This window comes from Rhinoderma darwinii, chromosome 5 (assembly GCF_050947455.1).
Source record: "Rhinoderma darwinii isolate aRhiDar2 chromosome 5, aRhiDar2.hap1, whole genome shotgun sequence".
In the NCBI taxonomy this organism is placed as follows: domain Eukaryota; kingdom Metazoa; phylum Chordata; class Amphibia; order Anura; family Rhinodermatidae; genus Rhinoderma; species Rhinoderma darwinii.
This window is the reverse complement of record NC_134691.1, coordinates 274,661,612-274,678,603: the sequence shown is the minus strand read 5'-3', so window position 1 is coordinate 274,678,603 and position 16,992 is coordinate 274,661,612.

Below are 16,992 nucleotides of genomic sequence, written 5' to 3'. Positions count from 1 at the left end.
ATGAGCGTATTATACGTCCGTGTGCTATCCGTTAAAAAACGGACAGCACACGGACCCATGCAATTAAATGGGGCTATTCACACGGCCATTGTTTTAACTGACCGTGTGAAGGGCCCATGAAAAATAAGTCCTATTTTCGTCTATTTTAACAGATCCCTCAATAGACACAAGTCTTTGAGCGATCCGTGAAAACGGGTCCCACACTGGTGCGACTTGGACGTGAAAAATGCCAGTTTTTCACGTCTGAGTTTACACTCGTTTGTCTGAATAAGCCCTTATGGACACATAGGCACTCCATGCTTCTAGAGGAGACCACATCTGTAATGGGATGGAACATGTTTCAATTTTTACACAGGTTTTTTTTTCACAGATTCATATAGAATTAATAAGAAATATAAACCTCTGTGTACCTTAGTATAAAATCAGAAGGACACAGAGGGGCAATATTGACTTATAACATGAATTCGTACATTGAGCATCCTAAAAAGCCATGTGCGTGAATCTTTCCATATATATTTTACCCCTTACTAACTGATGCCCCGGTTTAAATCAACACGTAAAACATGTTTGTTAGACAAAGTTGAGTATTTATGTTGTACATCTAGTGTCCCAAAAAGACTGTTTGCTATAAAATAATATTCTCATTTAAAATACAGCTTTAGTTTATATCATTCTAAGAAGTCATTATGAGGAACAGAATGTGTTACTCCAAAGATTATCAGTCACTAACACTATAATGCTTGCTATCTATGTGGTGTGACAGTACTGAATCAATATTTCTATCACAATGTATCTTTTATTAAAATTATACTTCTAAAAAGGGTAAAAACCCAATGTGACCAGAAAATATCATTGGCTGAATAAGATACTGTATTGTAATGCTTTAAGAATGATTTACATTTATAATAACTAAGCCATTATATGTAATATAACATGAAATGAAACAATGATTCAACTTTGTGCTATAAAATAATTATCTTGGTTGCACAAGAGGAAGTCATAAAAAAATGGGTTTGTTGTGTGTAGCTCAAAAACAGATTGGGCTGATTCAGGAAAGGCGGGAATTTTTTTTTATTTTTTTATGTTTTACCGTTCTCTTAAATAAACTTTCAGGGTAAAATTGATGCACTATGTTATGCCTAGTGCAGTGTCTGAGAGGTAGGTGCATGACACAGGAATTCTCTCTTTGGTGTTCTTTAAATGCCTGTGTCATGCACCGCCCCCTTAGGTCCTGGGCGAGACATGATAGAGTGTATCAATGATGTCCATTGCGTTCTTTTAACCTTTTAGGAGCAAGTGTTTAAAAATAAAAAATAAATAAAAACAACTTGCTTACCAATGGTCTATTTTATTCTAGAGGAAAATGTTAAGATTTACAATGATAAGCATGTCACCTACAATCTGACTTGATAATTAACACATTAACTTATGTTATGTGAGTTGTAAGGTTTAAATTACAGTATAATATATTGAAAAATTTAAAATATGACAAAAACAGAGAATCTATTGCTTAATTGCAATAATATATTGTAATAACATAACCCATAACTTTTTTTACAATATGATTCAAATGTAGGTGAGATATTTTCAGACACTTGGGATTTATATTATTCATGTAATTCATAGAGAATATGATTGACAACAGATAAAAAAAAATGGGAACTGCTGTTATGACATTTGCTAAACTCTAAACGTTGAGGATATTAGTGTCTCTCTTGCCTAAAAGATTGCACGAATAAAGAAGGTGGAAGATTTTGTTATCTGTTATTAGGGTTTCATTTGGCATGTTATGTCACATGCAGACTGCTCTTCATATTTATATAAGTACAATTGGCCCTTAACAATGCTGTCTATTTACCTCAACTGAACAGAAATAACACTTACCTTCGATGGCCACTGCATGGTCTGGAGTCTTAATACTTAATTATTAACATTAAGTCTAATTGTGTTGATATATTGTTAAATTACAACAATAATGTCTGTCAGAGACATGACTATGGACCCTGGTCTACAATACATCCCAACAATTATGTATTCCTCCAAATACTAGATTTTGGATAAGGATTAACATCCATGACATGTACATATAATCTTTTGCAGTCGGCACTGCTCTAAGACTGTGAGCTTGCATTGTCATGACTTAACCAGATTCTGGCTAAGTCTTCTGACATGCGTATTCTATTTATCACATCTGATGCTGTCTAAGTCAATGCTTCTGCGCTCTCAAAACATTGTAACTGTTATATTCTAAATGTACAGACATTTGCAATGAAGATAATACAGCACTCAAGTGTTTCCCACATCAGTAATATGCGCCGCTATGAGTCTGTGAGTGTGCGCTGTTATGAGTCCTAATCGGGATTTGGACAAGTCCCGCGACATGCGCACTCCTTTCATTGCAACAGCTGCTGCTCAAGTCCACAAGTCCACAAGCTTGCCCTGTTACAACTTTGTAACCTTCGCACTCTAAGTGCTCTGACATGCGCACTGTGGGTAATACGACACTCAGTGGCGTAGCTATAGGGGTCAAAGATTAGTGAAGATCACCTATTACACAACATTATATCGTGTCAAGGAGACCACATTGGTGCACACCACCAAACTAAACTGAATTGGATCCGGAAAAGGAGAAGGGGAAAAGCATGTGGTCTGTGAGAAAATTAATATATAGACGCGCGTTTCGCCAGGATTCTGGCTTCTTCTAGGGGTCGCGTCTATATATTAATTTTCTCACAGACCACATGCTTTTCCCCTTCTCTTTTTCCTGATCCAATTTAGCTATAGGGGTCGCAGCGGTCGCAGTTACGACCGGGCCCCTAAGCCTGGGGGGCCCACAGGCCCCCGTTGCCATACCACATGCTTTTAAATAAATCTTCTGTGCCGTGAAGCCGGCACTTCCTGGTTACGGTCACATGGTACACTTAGTGTACCATGTGACCGTGTTGTCACGTGACACTTCTTCCAGCCAGTGGAGTGGAAGAGCCGATATGGAGGACTCCAGGTGAGCTGCAGAGTCTGTATTGTAATGTATTGTCTTGTGTTGTATTGTATTGTGTTGGCTTGTATTGTATTGTAATGTATTGTGTTGTGTTGCCTTATAATGTATTGTGTTGTATTGTGCTGTTTGTGGTGGAGAGGGGGGCCCGTTAAATTGCAGCCCCCCTCCTCTCTCCACCGCAAACTGCACAATACAACACAATACATTACACACTGTGGGTCGCGTCCCCCTTGGGATTTGTGTGAAGACCTCCGGGGGGTCGCGAGTCACTCACTGAGGTCCCGGTTCCATTCAATGCTGGAGCAAGGAGGTGACATCTCCTTGATCCAGCATTCACTGTGCCCTGAATGGCTCGACGCAGGCTGGCGGGATGTAGCGACATTATCGCGCCTGTCTGCGCCGAGTCACTCATAACACACACAGGAGGAGGCCAAGGATCCTCCACCCGGCGTGGGAACGGGGATAGGTAAGTAATTATGCTATTTTTCTATTATGCACATATGGGGGCATTATACTGTATGGGGGGCTGATATTGCGGGGGGGGGGGCATTATACTGCATGGGGGGCTGATATGGAGGGGCATTATACTGTATGGCGAGCTAATATGGGGGGCATTATACTCTATGGGAAGCTCATATGGGGGCATTGTACTGTATGAGTAGCTCATATGGGGGGCATTGTACTGTATGGGGAGCTGATATGGGGGACATTTTACTGTATGGGGAGCTGATATGGGGGCATTATGATGTATGGGGGCAGCTATGTGGGGCATTATACTGTGTGGGGGCTGATATGGGGAGTATTATACGGTATGGGGCTGTTATGGGGGGGATTATACATTATGGGGCATTATACTGTGTGGGGGCAGCTATGGGAGCATTATACTGTGTGGGGGCATTATACTATGGGGGCTGTTGGGCAAGGCGTCTGGGCATAGGTGCGCGCAGGGGTCTGATGATGGTGGTGTTGGGGAGGGGTAGGGGGGCCCAAGCTGAATTCTTTCACCAGGGCCCATGAGCCTTTAGCTACTCCCCTGACGACACTCATACACTATGGGTAATACAGATGCTTCTGCTATCTACAGAATGTGCAGCCTCTGGGTGCCGCCAATCATTGGCATATTATCCTAGACTCTCATTGGCCACACTTTGTGTCTATCACATATTTCAGTGGGTATGTTCCCTTTCTTGTTTCTGTTAGGATGCATTTATGGGGAGGTCCCTATGATGAAGCACAAGGTTAGAAAAAGATTGAGTACAGGGTCTTAGCCCCTTAGACATGAGGTTGCCGCTTCACAGCAAAACGTGTCGGGGGGGGGGCAGAAATCCTTAATTTTAATAGTATTCAGATGCTCCCATAACCCTAATCACTGCTGAGTGCATTGTTCTCATACATACTGATCTCATTGTTCTCATCACATGCTGATACAATACTACTGCAAACCAATATTGCCATATCTACCGATTATATTAGCTTAGGGACTCATATTGACCTGTTAGTCATTTGAAATTGCCCATTTAACAGTCTGTAATAAAAGTTATGTTTTATTTTATACTGCATATATAGTAATGTGGGAATAAGGCTTTTCTTTTGCCTTACTGGCAAATTGTGCTTCATTTGGCAGGCTGGCCACAAAAAAGCACAGGTTTTTGTAAAATGTTATCTTTGTACTAATAATAACACATTTGAACACGTTTTAGCCTGATTATAAGTTTAGCACTTTGTACTCTGCAATTTCTGTTACAATTCACCTATACACAAAAAGAGAAAACTCTAAAAGTGAAAAGAGGTTAAAACAACCACTGCAGGGAGTACACTTAAATATGACACATTCTGGTCTTTCATTTTGTTGAAAAATGATACCGTTTGTCCATCTTTCCAAATGTTAGAAATTACTTAGTAAGATCTCAGAATTGACTTGTTACGCCTTAATCTATGAATAAATTCTGTGACATTTCAAAGTACTCAAGATGTGGTACTTACACATAACAGCCACAAGCTCCCGTGAGCAGCTAACTGGGGATCTGAAAGTAAAAATGATTAAAGTGGTTATCTGGTTTAGAAAAATCATTTTCATATACCATTTTAGACAATTCTGAGCTATTAAAAGGAGGACCATTCAGGACCTTCATTTATTAGCCAAAACTGAGATAAGCTACACGGAGTCTCTCTCCTTCTGAGGAACCCTACTTCCTGCTGGGTTACCCAAATGATTACATCTGATCACTGGGGCTTACCACAGTGTGACCATATGTGATCAGATTTTCTTTAAGAGGACGTTTCTAACAAAAAGCGTAAAAACCCTTGAACTATCACAGAGCAGGAAAAGGCTATAAAGAGATATCTTAACATTTGTTGCTTGCAATTTCCACAATTTGAAATGTAAATAAGAAATAGAAGTTAATGATATGTTGAATCGGCAATAGCAGGAAATGCTTTTTTCTAGCTGTTCTCTTCTCTGAGACATCCATATGGACTGAGGTAATTAAAAAAAAAAGCCTCTTAAGAGGGTGGAGATTTAATAATTTCTTAAACTCTGCTCTACAGTGTAGCTCAAACCTGATAAAGAATCTACTTCCTGGCATGTTACATGTACCCAATCAACTCAGGATTAAAAAAATCTAGATTGTACAGATAAGGGCTTCTCAAACTGTGAGGTGCCCCACAGTTGTTGGTGAGGTGCAGCTGGGGAAGAACTTTTGACAGAAGAGATTATATGCTGCAATGGACTTTCTATAGCTGTACCAATCCTTGGTTTAGCCACATAATGGGCTCTTTTTATGCTTATTATAATGTTTTACTGGGTTCAAGAGACACATTTTACTGTATATAAAATGATGTATTTTTTTTTTTTTTAATTCCTGGATGTTGAGGCCCCAGTAGAAAATATTGAAAAGTCTTGATATAGATCATATGGTAAATTATAATAACAGATTATATTACAGCACGGTAGAGTTAAAAAAGGAGCTGTGTGTGGTAGATATGTATGTATAAAGCATATATGCCAAGTTTTTGGAATAACACTATGAGCCTAATTAGAAGGCAGTTACTACTTCTTAAGATTATTTTACTGTTGACCATATACAATGCTATTAATTCAAGTGTTTTATTTTTAGTTTTGACTTTTTTTCTCAACCTTTTTTATATGAACCACCTGACGATTGTTGATCACTCTTTCAAAATTTGTCAGGCTTTTTTTTTTTGTCTTTTCAGTGCTGGTTAGATCTCTTTTACGTGCCAATTTACCTTATTTTAAATTCTACATAATATTAAAGCTGTGTAATAATTATCCCAACCTAATTATAAGGTATATCTCACTTTAAAGAGGTATTTAAATCATCAACATTTATCACCTATCTACGGGAAAGTTGATACATGTTAGATTGATGGGAGTCCAACCGGTTACACTCCCTCCCTCCAATTGATAGAACAGTGGACCCCAGTCACCTGCTCAATACAACACCTCTTCACTGCTGACTTGTTAATAAGGAGGATTAGGACACTGGTTAGGGTCCCAGTGATTGGACACGTACTGATCTAACATTTATCATCTATACTGTGTATTAAATGATGACGGCTAGAAATCTCCTTTAAATCACACCTTCTCTTATGCAACTATTACTGTATATCACATATTGTCATGTTTATTTAGGTTTATATGGTTTGGAGTTGTAAAATATGCTTGCAAATAACCATATTGGTTAACTATATGGTATCTGATATGTGCCATAAATGTATTAGGAGAGAAGATAATGTGTTCTTTTATGAGAAACAAAAAACTCTAGTTACACTACTAACAATGTTAATTCCAAAATTTGAAATCACTCATTAAATAGTAAAACATTAAACTTTATGCTTTATATTTTTAATAAGTCTTTTTATATTGAACCATAAAATATGTATTTTACAGCTTTTTATAGGGGTAGTTCATTGGAAGTATAGTGTCAATTTGAAAGAATGTTATAAATTGAAAAATGAATATAATTTAACTAAAAATAAGAAAGAATTGTTACAGAAACATGACAAAATTGTTAAAATCACTTTGAAGTAAAGTTACTGTATAGTATATATCAGTGTTAAATATATAAAGCTTGCAAAACGGCATTCAATAAAATGAGTCATACAGAGTACACAGAATTCCTGTAATAATCTTTTAGTGTTCTAATACTTTTTTCTTGCTTCAAATCAGCTCCAGTAGAAATCATAACGATGTCTTCACTTTATTAACAGGTGGTAATTGCACAGTAATAAAATCTAAAGGTTTGTAACATTTACATACTTTCACTTTATAAAGACGTGATATTCCGTTATTTTATTAGGACAGGCAATACAGCTTACAAATTTTTTTTAGAATAACCACTTACCTTATGTCCTACCAGAAGCATAATAATGGGGTATTTTGCCCCTGTGTACTAGTAGGACTTATGGAATTTTTTATTTAATCAAGTTAAACACTAATTAACTAAAGCCCCCTCCCTACAAAGGACCACTCCTACCTTGAGTTTCTTTCTGTCCTGTGTGGACTTGGATAGATGGTTTTCTCTGCTTGTTTGCTTTTCAGTATGTTTCTGTTTTTATTTATTATGCTGGACTTCCTAGATTGAATGGAGAGGTTTACAAGGGTGTTCCCAATCTGTGAAGCTGCCCCTTATGTAGGGAGGGGGCTCTAGTTAATTAGGGTTTAATTTTATCAAATTAAGAATTCCATCTATCCTACTTGTACACAGGGGCAGAAATACCACCATTATTGTGCTGCTCTTAGGACTAAGGGGAAACAGATTAACGCTAGAAAGCTACACATACACAGCATTAATTTATGAACCTTTCTACGCCAATTCTCTGGTGTAGAAAAGTTGCAAAAGAGCCTAAAAGTCTTTTAACCTTTTAACACCGCCCTTGCCATTTTTGTGGAAAGGGATTGGGACTTTGCATAAGGGTCACGGTCACAGCGACCCGAAAAATTAATTATAGCTTCTACCAGAAAACTGGCATGAAATATAGTAGAAATATTCGGCAGCTCTTAGCTGACATAGATTTCACTCTGTGAGGCCTTGTACGTTGCCCCTCTCCCAAATGGGCTGATCAACAACCACTCCTAACAGACAATGAATTTTAAAAAAAAATAAGTAAAAAGAAAAAATGAATGCTCACCTTACCACTCCTCTTTTCTTCTCTGGGTCTCCTCAGCATAACACAGCTCATACAGCGTACTGATGCTGGGTAGTGTCAGGAAGTTATTTGTGATGCAGCACAAATGCTTGGCTTCAGGACCTTATATGAGCCGCGCTGGAAAGCTGGGGGAACCCGAAGGGGAGAAGAGGAGTGATGAGGTAAGTATGTGTTAGTTTTTTAAAATTTATGGCGGATGGGGGAAATGGATGGCGCATGGCTGCAGTCGTTAGGCCACAATTGTTCGCCTCTTTAGAAATGTGTCACATTTTACTTCAACTTTTTTTTCTTTTAAGACTGGCATATGAAATGCCAGCCTTTATAAATCCCCCCCTCCCATGGCTGTACTCACGTGCCAGTTTAAATGTGACTATAAAAAAAAGAAGTAGAAACAATTTGACCACAGCCTAAGATCTCATGCACACAGTAGAGCCTGCATGACGGTATATTAAGTCCCCTATGGTTCTTTTCTAATTCCTACATTACAGAGGTATACTTCCTTAAAAGCATTGCTTCTAGGGGAGAATATCTTTGTATTACAATGGAACATGGCACAATTTTATTCCTCTCATTCTGTATGGATTTGAGAGAAAAATCTCTGTATGCCTCTATATGAAATCAGAGCCATAAGGGGGTACATTATGGAGTCATAGACTTCGCTGTTTGCTATAGTAAACACTGTGTTGAAAGCTGTATGGAGCCGTTTGTGCATGGGGCCTAAATGTCTGATAATCCAGCACACATGGGACCAGATGAGAGATCAATTTTATTATTTTTCTAATTATGGGACTAATATTAAATTATTGTAATTAAAAAAGTCCTATCATCTGGGGTCACACATAAAGTTTTTGTATAGTATTGTGTTTCACCTCTAGCGTTCGCCCAATGTATTTCTGCATCCTTAAAATTATGGATCAAAAGGTTATGTGCTTGTCTCGGTGTGCAGGCTTGTGTAACAGTATCTGTTCCCTTCTGGATCCTATTATTGCATATTCGTGACTGCTTAATAACTGGATGCACTGTTTTAATAGCAATTATTGCAACCAAACATTTCTTGTAGTTATATCAGTTTTTTTCAAATGAAAGTTGAGGAAATTTGCGCTTTGCAGAACTCCTGGATCATTTTCGTGCATGAACTTCTTTTTTGCCATTCCACATGTAGACTTGCTGCATAACCCAATTAAACTTTATATTCAGCTTATGGACAGATGTTTTTTAAGTACAATGCAGAATTCTTAAGTTTCCCAGTATCGGCAAATCGTCTAAGACCTGATGCAGCATAGCATCACCAGACTATCACACTAACTCCACCAATGCTTTTGACAGTTGATAAGATGTTGATCTAATTGTACAATGATGTACAAAATGATGTAAAAAAAAAGTCACATGTCCATCAAGTTTAACAAAGGGATGGGAAAAGGGAAGGGAAAAATTTATACTCATAGGAGCTAAGTGACTCCCCCAGTATAGATCCCCCTAGGACATATGATGCATGCCGATTGTTGGTACCCAGATGCATAACTTTACATTTATCTACATTAAACTTAATTTGCCAAGTGGATGCCCAAAAACTTAGTGTGTTCAAATCAGTTTGCAATTTACGAACATCTTCCATAGACTGAATAATACTACATAGCTTGGTGTCATCTGAAAAAATAGAAATAGTGCTATTAATCCCATCCTCTATATCAGGGGTCTCAAACTTGGCCGGGTAAGTGGGCCACATATAGAAAAAATGGGAAGTTGACGGGCCGCATTACTTTCAAATTTGATACAATACAAAATTATTGTTAATGAATTAGTTATTTGAACTACTATAACACTATATTACTATAATAATGATAATACTACATTACTATAATAATACTGCTAGGTTTAAAATTTGAGAGATTTCTCCAAGTGCTTATTTCAACAATCCAGTTTTCCAGTTTAAGTGTCGCTAAATGCAGTCCGGCGGCTCAGTTAGCAGTGTTTGGCAGACACACATGTCAAGATTGGGCAGCCACTTTTTAGAAAGTGCCACAGTGCCCTCTGTAGATGCTGCCACAGAGTCCTCTGTAGATGCTGCCACAGTGCCCTCAGCAGATAATGCAACAGTGCCCTCGGCAGATAATGCCACAGTGCCCTCTGCAGATAATGCCACAGTACCCTCCGTAGATAATGCCACAGTGACCTCTGTAGATAATGCCACAGTGCCCTCTGTAGATAATGCCACAGTGCCCTCTGTAGATAATGCAACACACCCCTAGATAATCCCACATTGTCCTCTTTAGATGCTGGCACAGTGCCCTCTGTAGATGCTGCCACAGTGCCCTCCGTAGATGCTGCCACAGTGCCCTCCGTAGATGCTGCCACAGTGCCCTCTGCAGATAATGCCACACACACCCCAAGTAGATAGCTCCATTGGGGCTCCCACTAGAAGTGGAATCCCAAGCCAGTTCTACTTAGGGACTCGCAAGGCACTGGGGACCCTTGACGTTGGGTTGCGAGCTTTGCATATTTTGGCCAAAATAACAACTAATACCCCGTGTTTCATGGATATTTTTACTATGTATACTTTTTTCAGGACGCGGCCAGGTCTTATATACTGGGAGGGCATGATGTGCTGGCGTTTGGTTTGGCATGCAGAGCAGCCCGCCTTGGCTAACAGTAGCGGCGTTACGAATAGGCTGTGATTCGGCAAGATATGCTATGCCTGACGACCAGCACATTATCCCTCCACATATTACACGTAGTACTGACACCCCATGTACTATTCACAGCACTGACCCCTATTTATCACACATTTATTTTTTATTACATTATCACACAGTTCTGACACTTCCATACATACACATTTCTTTTTTACCATACATTCACACCCTAGCACTACAAAAACACTGACACTCATTTATCGCACACTTGTGAGCACTTAGTTCGCCACTCCCCTCGAGACTAGTGGGAGTGGCTATCACTATTTAATGCACCCTTCTTCTGCAGCATTTTTTGAACTGTCTGCGTCTGTCTGTTTTCACCCACCCACTTAGTAAGTATGGCCTTTTTTGTGGTTTTGAAGTTATCTATGTCCCATTTTTTTCTGCTCACACACCCCAAGTAGATAGCTCCATTGGGGCTCCCGCTTGAAGTGGAATCCCCAGCCAGAGCGTTGCCGACACGCTTTGGCTGGGGATTCCTCTACTGTTGGAGCCCCTGACGTCACTGTCCATACACAGTGATGTGAGGGGATCCTCCTGGACCGGAATGTGATATCAGGGGCAACCCCAGAGCCAGAGTCCCAGGGCACTGCATTGGTATAGGCTCTGCGCCGGAACTCTGGGGAAGCCATTAACATCAGTGTCCATATATGGACCGTGATGTCAGGTGCTTGCCCAGAGCTGGAGTCACGGAGCAGAGCCGCTTCTAGCACTCTGTCTGGGATTCCAACTCTGCTCCTGACATCACTGTCCATATATGGACATGGATGTCAGGGGCAACCCCAGAGCTGGAGACCCGGGCAGAGCGCTAGTAGGTTCTTCCTGGGACTCCAGCTGTGCTCCTGACATCACTGGGACTCCCGCTCTGGGGAAGCCCCTGACATCACTGTCGATGTATGGACAGCGATGTCAGAGGCTTCCCCAGAGTCCCAGAGCAGAGACTATACTAGTGCTCTGCCCGGGACTCCAGCTCTGGGGAAGCCCCAGACATTGCTGTCCATAAGTAAACAGTGATGTCAGAAGATTCCACTGTCCCGGAGCAGACCCTATACTAGCGCTCGGCCCGGGACTCCGCTGTGGGGAAGACCCTGACAACACTGTCCATATGTGGACAGCGATGTCAGAAGATTCCCCAGAGTCCCAGAGCAGAGCCTATACTAGCGCTTTGCCCGGGACTCCACTCTGGGGAAGCCCCAGACATCGTGTGTCCAAACATGGACACCGATGTCATGGAATTCCACAGAGTCCCGGAGCAGAGCCGATACTAGCGCTCTGACCGGGACTCCGCTCCGGGGAAGTCCCTGACACACTGTCCATATATGGACAGCGATGTCAGGGAATTCCTCAGAGTCCAGGAGCAGAGCCTATAATAGCACTCTGCCCGGGACTCCGCTGTGGGGAAGACCCTGACAACACTGTCCATATGTGGACAGCGATGTCAGAAGATTCCACAGAGTCCCAGAGCAGAGCCTATACTAGTTGTAATGACGAGGGGTAGGGAAACGGACAAGTGAGCCCTAGTCTACCCGCCACTCTGTCCCTGCCTACTTGCAACGACCCGCCCTAGGTGACGGGGTACAACTGGGCGGTGGTCTCTATTTTCAGTAAGTGCACGACAAACACGACAAACATACAAGGGAATACAAGCAAGGGAAAGGGGCAGTTGCCCACGGCAACACCGTGAGCAACCAGAGTGGTGAACGAGCCGAGTCAAGCCAGGAGTGTGCGAGGTACCAAACGAAGAGCAGAAGAGTAGTCAGTAAGCCAGGGTCTGTATGGAGCAAGATCAAAATAGAAGGAGCTGTAGCTGGGCCAGGAAACCACACGAGAAGAATCGCAAGCACCGAGGGAAAGGAAGGGCAGGCTTAAATAGACAGAGGGCGGGAGCTAGCTGAGTCTGGCTAGGTTGCGATAGGCTCTCCCACTCCTAAGCCTGCCAGCCTGAGTGGTGGAAGCTGGAGTCAGTCTCAGGGATGTAGATTCAGGTGCTGACTGATTAATTATGGGAGTTAACCCCGAAGCTGTGCCTGGCAGATCCTTTACACTAGTGCTCTGCCCGGGACTCCGCTCTTGGGAAGCCACAGACATCATGTGTCCAAACATGGACACCGATGTCAGGGAATTCTACAGAGTCCCGGAGCAGAGCTCATACTAGCGCTCTGCCCGGAACTCCTCTCTGGGGAAGTCCCTGACACACTGTCCATATATGTACAGCGATGTCAGGGAATTCCACAGAGTACCGGAGCAGAGATGATACTAGCGCTCTGCCCGGAGCTCCACTCTGGGGAAGACCCTGACACGCTGTCCATATATGTACAGCGATGGCAGGGAATTCCACAGAGTCCCGCAGCAGAGCCTATACTAGCGCTCTGCACGGGATTCCGTCTCTGGGGAAGCCCCAGACATCGCTGTTCATATGTTCATATGTGTCGGACGAGCGAGGACACATCAGCACCAGAGGCTACAGTTGATTCTGCAGCAGCATCGGCGTTTGCAGGTTAGTCGATGTAGCTACTTACCTGCAAACGCTGATGCTGCTGCAGAATCAACTGTAGCCTCTGGTGCCGATGTGTCCTCGCTCGTCCGACACGATGCAGGACCTGGGGCAGGAAGTGAGTGACGTCACAGCGTGATCTCTCGAGAACACGCTGTGTGTCTGCACTGCCAGAAGCTGGGCGTTGTGAAGAGAAGTGGATGATACTTCTATACACAACGCCCAGCTAGTAAAAGAAGTAAAAACGCCCAGATGTAACGAACACAATACACGCCCAGTTGTACTTTAACTTTAAACACGCCCAGCTGTACTTTAGAAAGCCTCATTTACATAAATATAAAAATGGTCATAACTTGGCCAAAAATGCTCGTTTTTAAAAATAAAAAACGTCACTCTTATCTACATTGCAGCGCCGATCTGCTGCAATAGGAGATAGGGGTTGCAAAATCTGGTGACAGAGCCTCTTTAACAATTTGAAGACACCTTTTCCTGGCTTGTTGGAGGGAGGGTGAGATTCCCTTCCACATTTCCGGCAGCTGTGAGTCAGGTTGCTTTGCCTTATTCAACTTGCTGTAATTCTGGGAAGTGCTCCCTCTGGGGGCCAACATAGGAAAACATGTAAAATTATTATTTAGTATTTAATACTTTCCACCATGTGGAGGAAAAAAAAAATATAGAAAAAAACGTAAAAAATATAATAGAAATAAGTAACTTACTTAAAAAAAAAAAAAGTTTAATTCACGACACATTCCCTTTGAGAAATCTAGGGTGTAAGCTATCTGGTCCCGGGGCCTTGTGCACATTTATGTTATTAAACTTAGCTTCAACCATATCTACTGTACATTCAGCGAATTCAGTATATCAACTGATATATTAACAGCACTGGCACCATCTACATCTACTTCTCTTTCTTCTGTTGTATATACAGAGCTAAAGAACACATTTAGTAACTCTGCCTTCTCTTGATCCCCTGTGACCAACTCCCCATTAACACTATCTAAGGGTCCTACATGTTCAGACCTCGGCTTTTGCATTTACATACTTGAATAATTTTTGGGGATTTGTTTTACTATCATTGGGCACCAGCCTTTCATTTTGTATTTTTGCTGATTTTATTACCTTTTTACAGAATTAATTACTCTCTTTATAATTACCAAAGGCTACAACTGTACCCTCAGATTTGTATTTTTCAAATGCCCTTTTTGTAGTCATATATTGCCCTTTTTACAGAAGATGTAAGCCAGGTGGGGTTTAATTTTAGTCGTTTATACTTGTTAACTATAGGATTCATTTTTATACTATAATTACCCAAAGTAGATTTTAAGATCTCCCATTTATCATTTGTACCATTATTTGACATAGTTCTTCCCAGTCTATATACTGAATTGCAGCCCTCATCCTGGGGACATTTGCCTTCTTAAAATTAAATGTATTTGCCCTCCCAGCCTGTTTGTTTTTTACAGTAAAAGTAAAATATAACTATATTGTGATCACTGTGACCAAGGTTTTCACGAACATTGACATTCCCAACAAGCTCTACATTATTAGAAATGACCAGACCCAACAGAGCTTCACCTCTAGTCGGGTCTTCCACAAACTGGCCCATAAAATTGTCCTGCAACAGGTTGAGGAAATGTCTCCCCTTTGCAGTTGAAGCCGAACCAAGATATCAATTAATATCCCTGTACTTAACATCTCATACAGAGAGATCACTAGAGTATGCCCCTGTGCAGCCCGCTCCATCTGTTTATATAGCTGACCTTCCATCTCCTCGGTTATATTGGGGGTCTATAGATTACACCAAAAGTAATTTTTTCAGTGTTTACCTCCCTTTGTAATTCTACCCACACGGTTTCAATCTCCTCAGAATCTTCACCCACTATTGTCTCTTTCACACTCGCCTTCATATCACTTCTCACTTACAGACATACACCACCACCTTTCCTATTTGTCCTGTCTTTCCGAAACAGTGTAACCCCCTGTAGATTTACATCCCAGTCGTGCGAACAGTCTAGGCATGTTTCAGCAACACCAACTATATCTATATGTTCCTTCAGTACCAAGGCCTCTAGCTCCACCATTTTGCTTGCTAGACTTCTGCCATTTGTGAACATACACTTTAGCTTACCTTTCATTTTTTCACTTTCAGTCTTAGAAATGTGCTTATTTTACATTATTTGGGAATGTTTGTTTTCATTGCTGATTTGTAATAAAATGATCTCCTTATCCTGTTGTCTAGTCCTCTCCCCAGTCTATTTCCCCCCACCAATTTAGTCTGACCCCTCTCTAACCTAACTACCCCTTTATTTTCTACATTGACCTTCCTCCTATGCCCTAGTTTAAATACTCCACCACCCCAGCTAGAATTCTGTAACCCAGCACAGAGGACCCCCTTCAATTTAGGTGCAAATCATCTGCAGAATACAGTTTGTACCCCAAGGAAAAATCAGCCCAGTGCTCTAGGAACCCAAAGCCTTATCCTCTACAACAAGACTTAAGCCATGCATTTACCTACCTGAGCTCCTGCTGTCTTTCCTGTGATGCTCATGGCACAGGTAGTATTCCTGAGAATACTACCTTGGAGGTCCTTCCCTTCAGCTTGTAGCCTAGTTCTTTAAAATTATTCTTAAGGCTCCTCCACCTACCATTTATTCTGTCGTTGGTTCCCACATGGACCACGACAGCTGGGTCATCACCAGCCCCTCCCAGTAATTTAGCCAGCACTTCCAAAAAGACAGCTTTAATCACCCATGCGACGTTTCAGTACAACCATACCTTTCTCTACCAATTGTCTTGCCTTACCTGCATTACCATCCCGCCAACTACTAGCTGGGCTGTTCTCTCGGCTGTTAAGGGGATCAGTATCCACTGAGGCTGCCATTTCTGAGACCAACACCCTCGCATCATCACCCAACTTGGCAATTTTGCTTGGAATATCAGAAACAGGATTGGCCTCCCTTTTCTACTTCTTCTAACTACATTAGCCCAGCTACCTGCCTGATCCTGCTGACCCATGTCTTCACCCTCCAGATCTACCCCACTCAGTGAGCAGCATGTTCCGCTCAAGATTGTCTATCGCCCAGTGTTGCATTTTTCTCCTCCAGATCTCTAATGCGAGCTGCCAGGTGAACAACATGTTCACATCTGCCACAGAGATATTGATCCTGGAACTCCGGCTCCAGTTGTGCATACATATGGCAAACTGTGCACTGAAGAAAACCTCCAATCTTGCTGTACATTATCCCAGTTACTAAAAAACAGTGAACAATTGTTAAAGTAAAAGAAAAGAAGAGTACTTACAGGGACTTAAAGGAACTCCTCTTTTTAACTCCTGTTTAGTAACTCCACTTGATATACAAGCCACTTAATTTAGCAAGGCCAAAACACAGCAAGCTCAACTGAGGCATGTAGGCTAATTTATATCACCTGAGAGCAGTTAACCACTCCCCCTAGTCAGCTGCATATCAGGACAGAAGCTAAGAATGAAAAAAGGGTTTTAAATTGTGTCAGTTTTGCAAACTTCCATTAGCAAGCACTCAATTCATATATCAAACACAGTTTCACACACAGGAACACAGCAAACCAATCCGGTTTAGTAACTCCACTTGATATACAAGCCACTTAATTTAGCAAAGCCA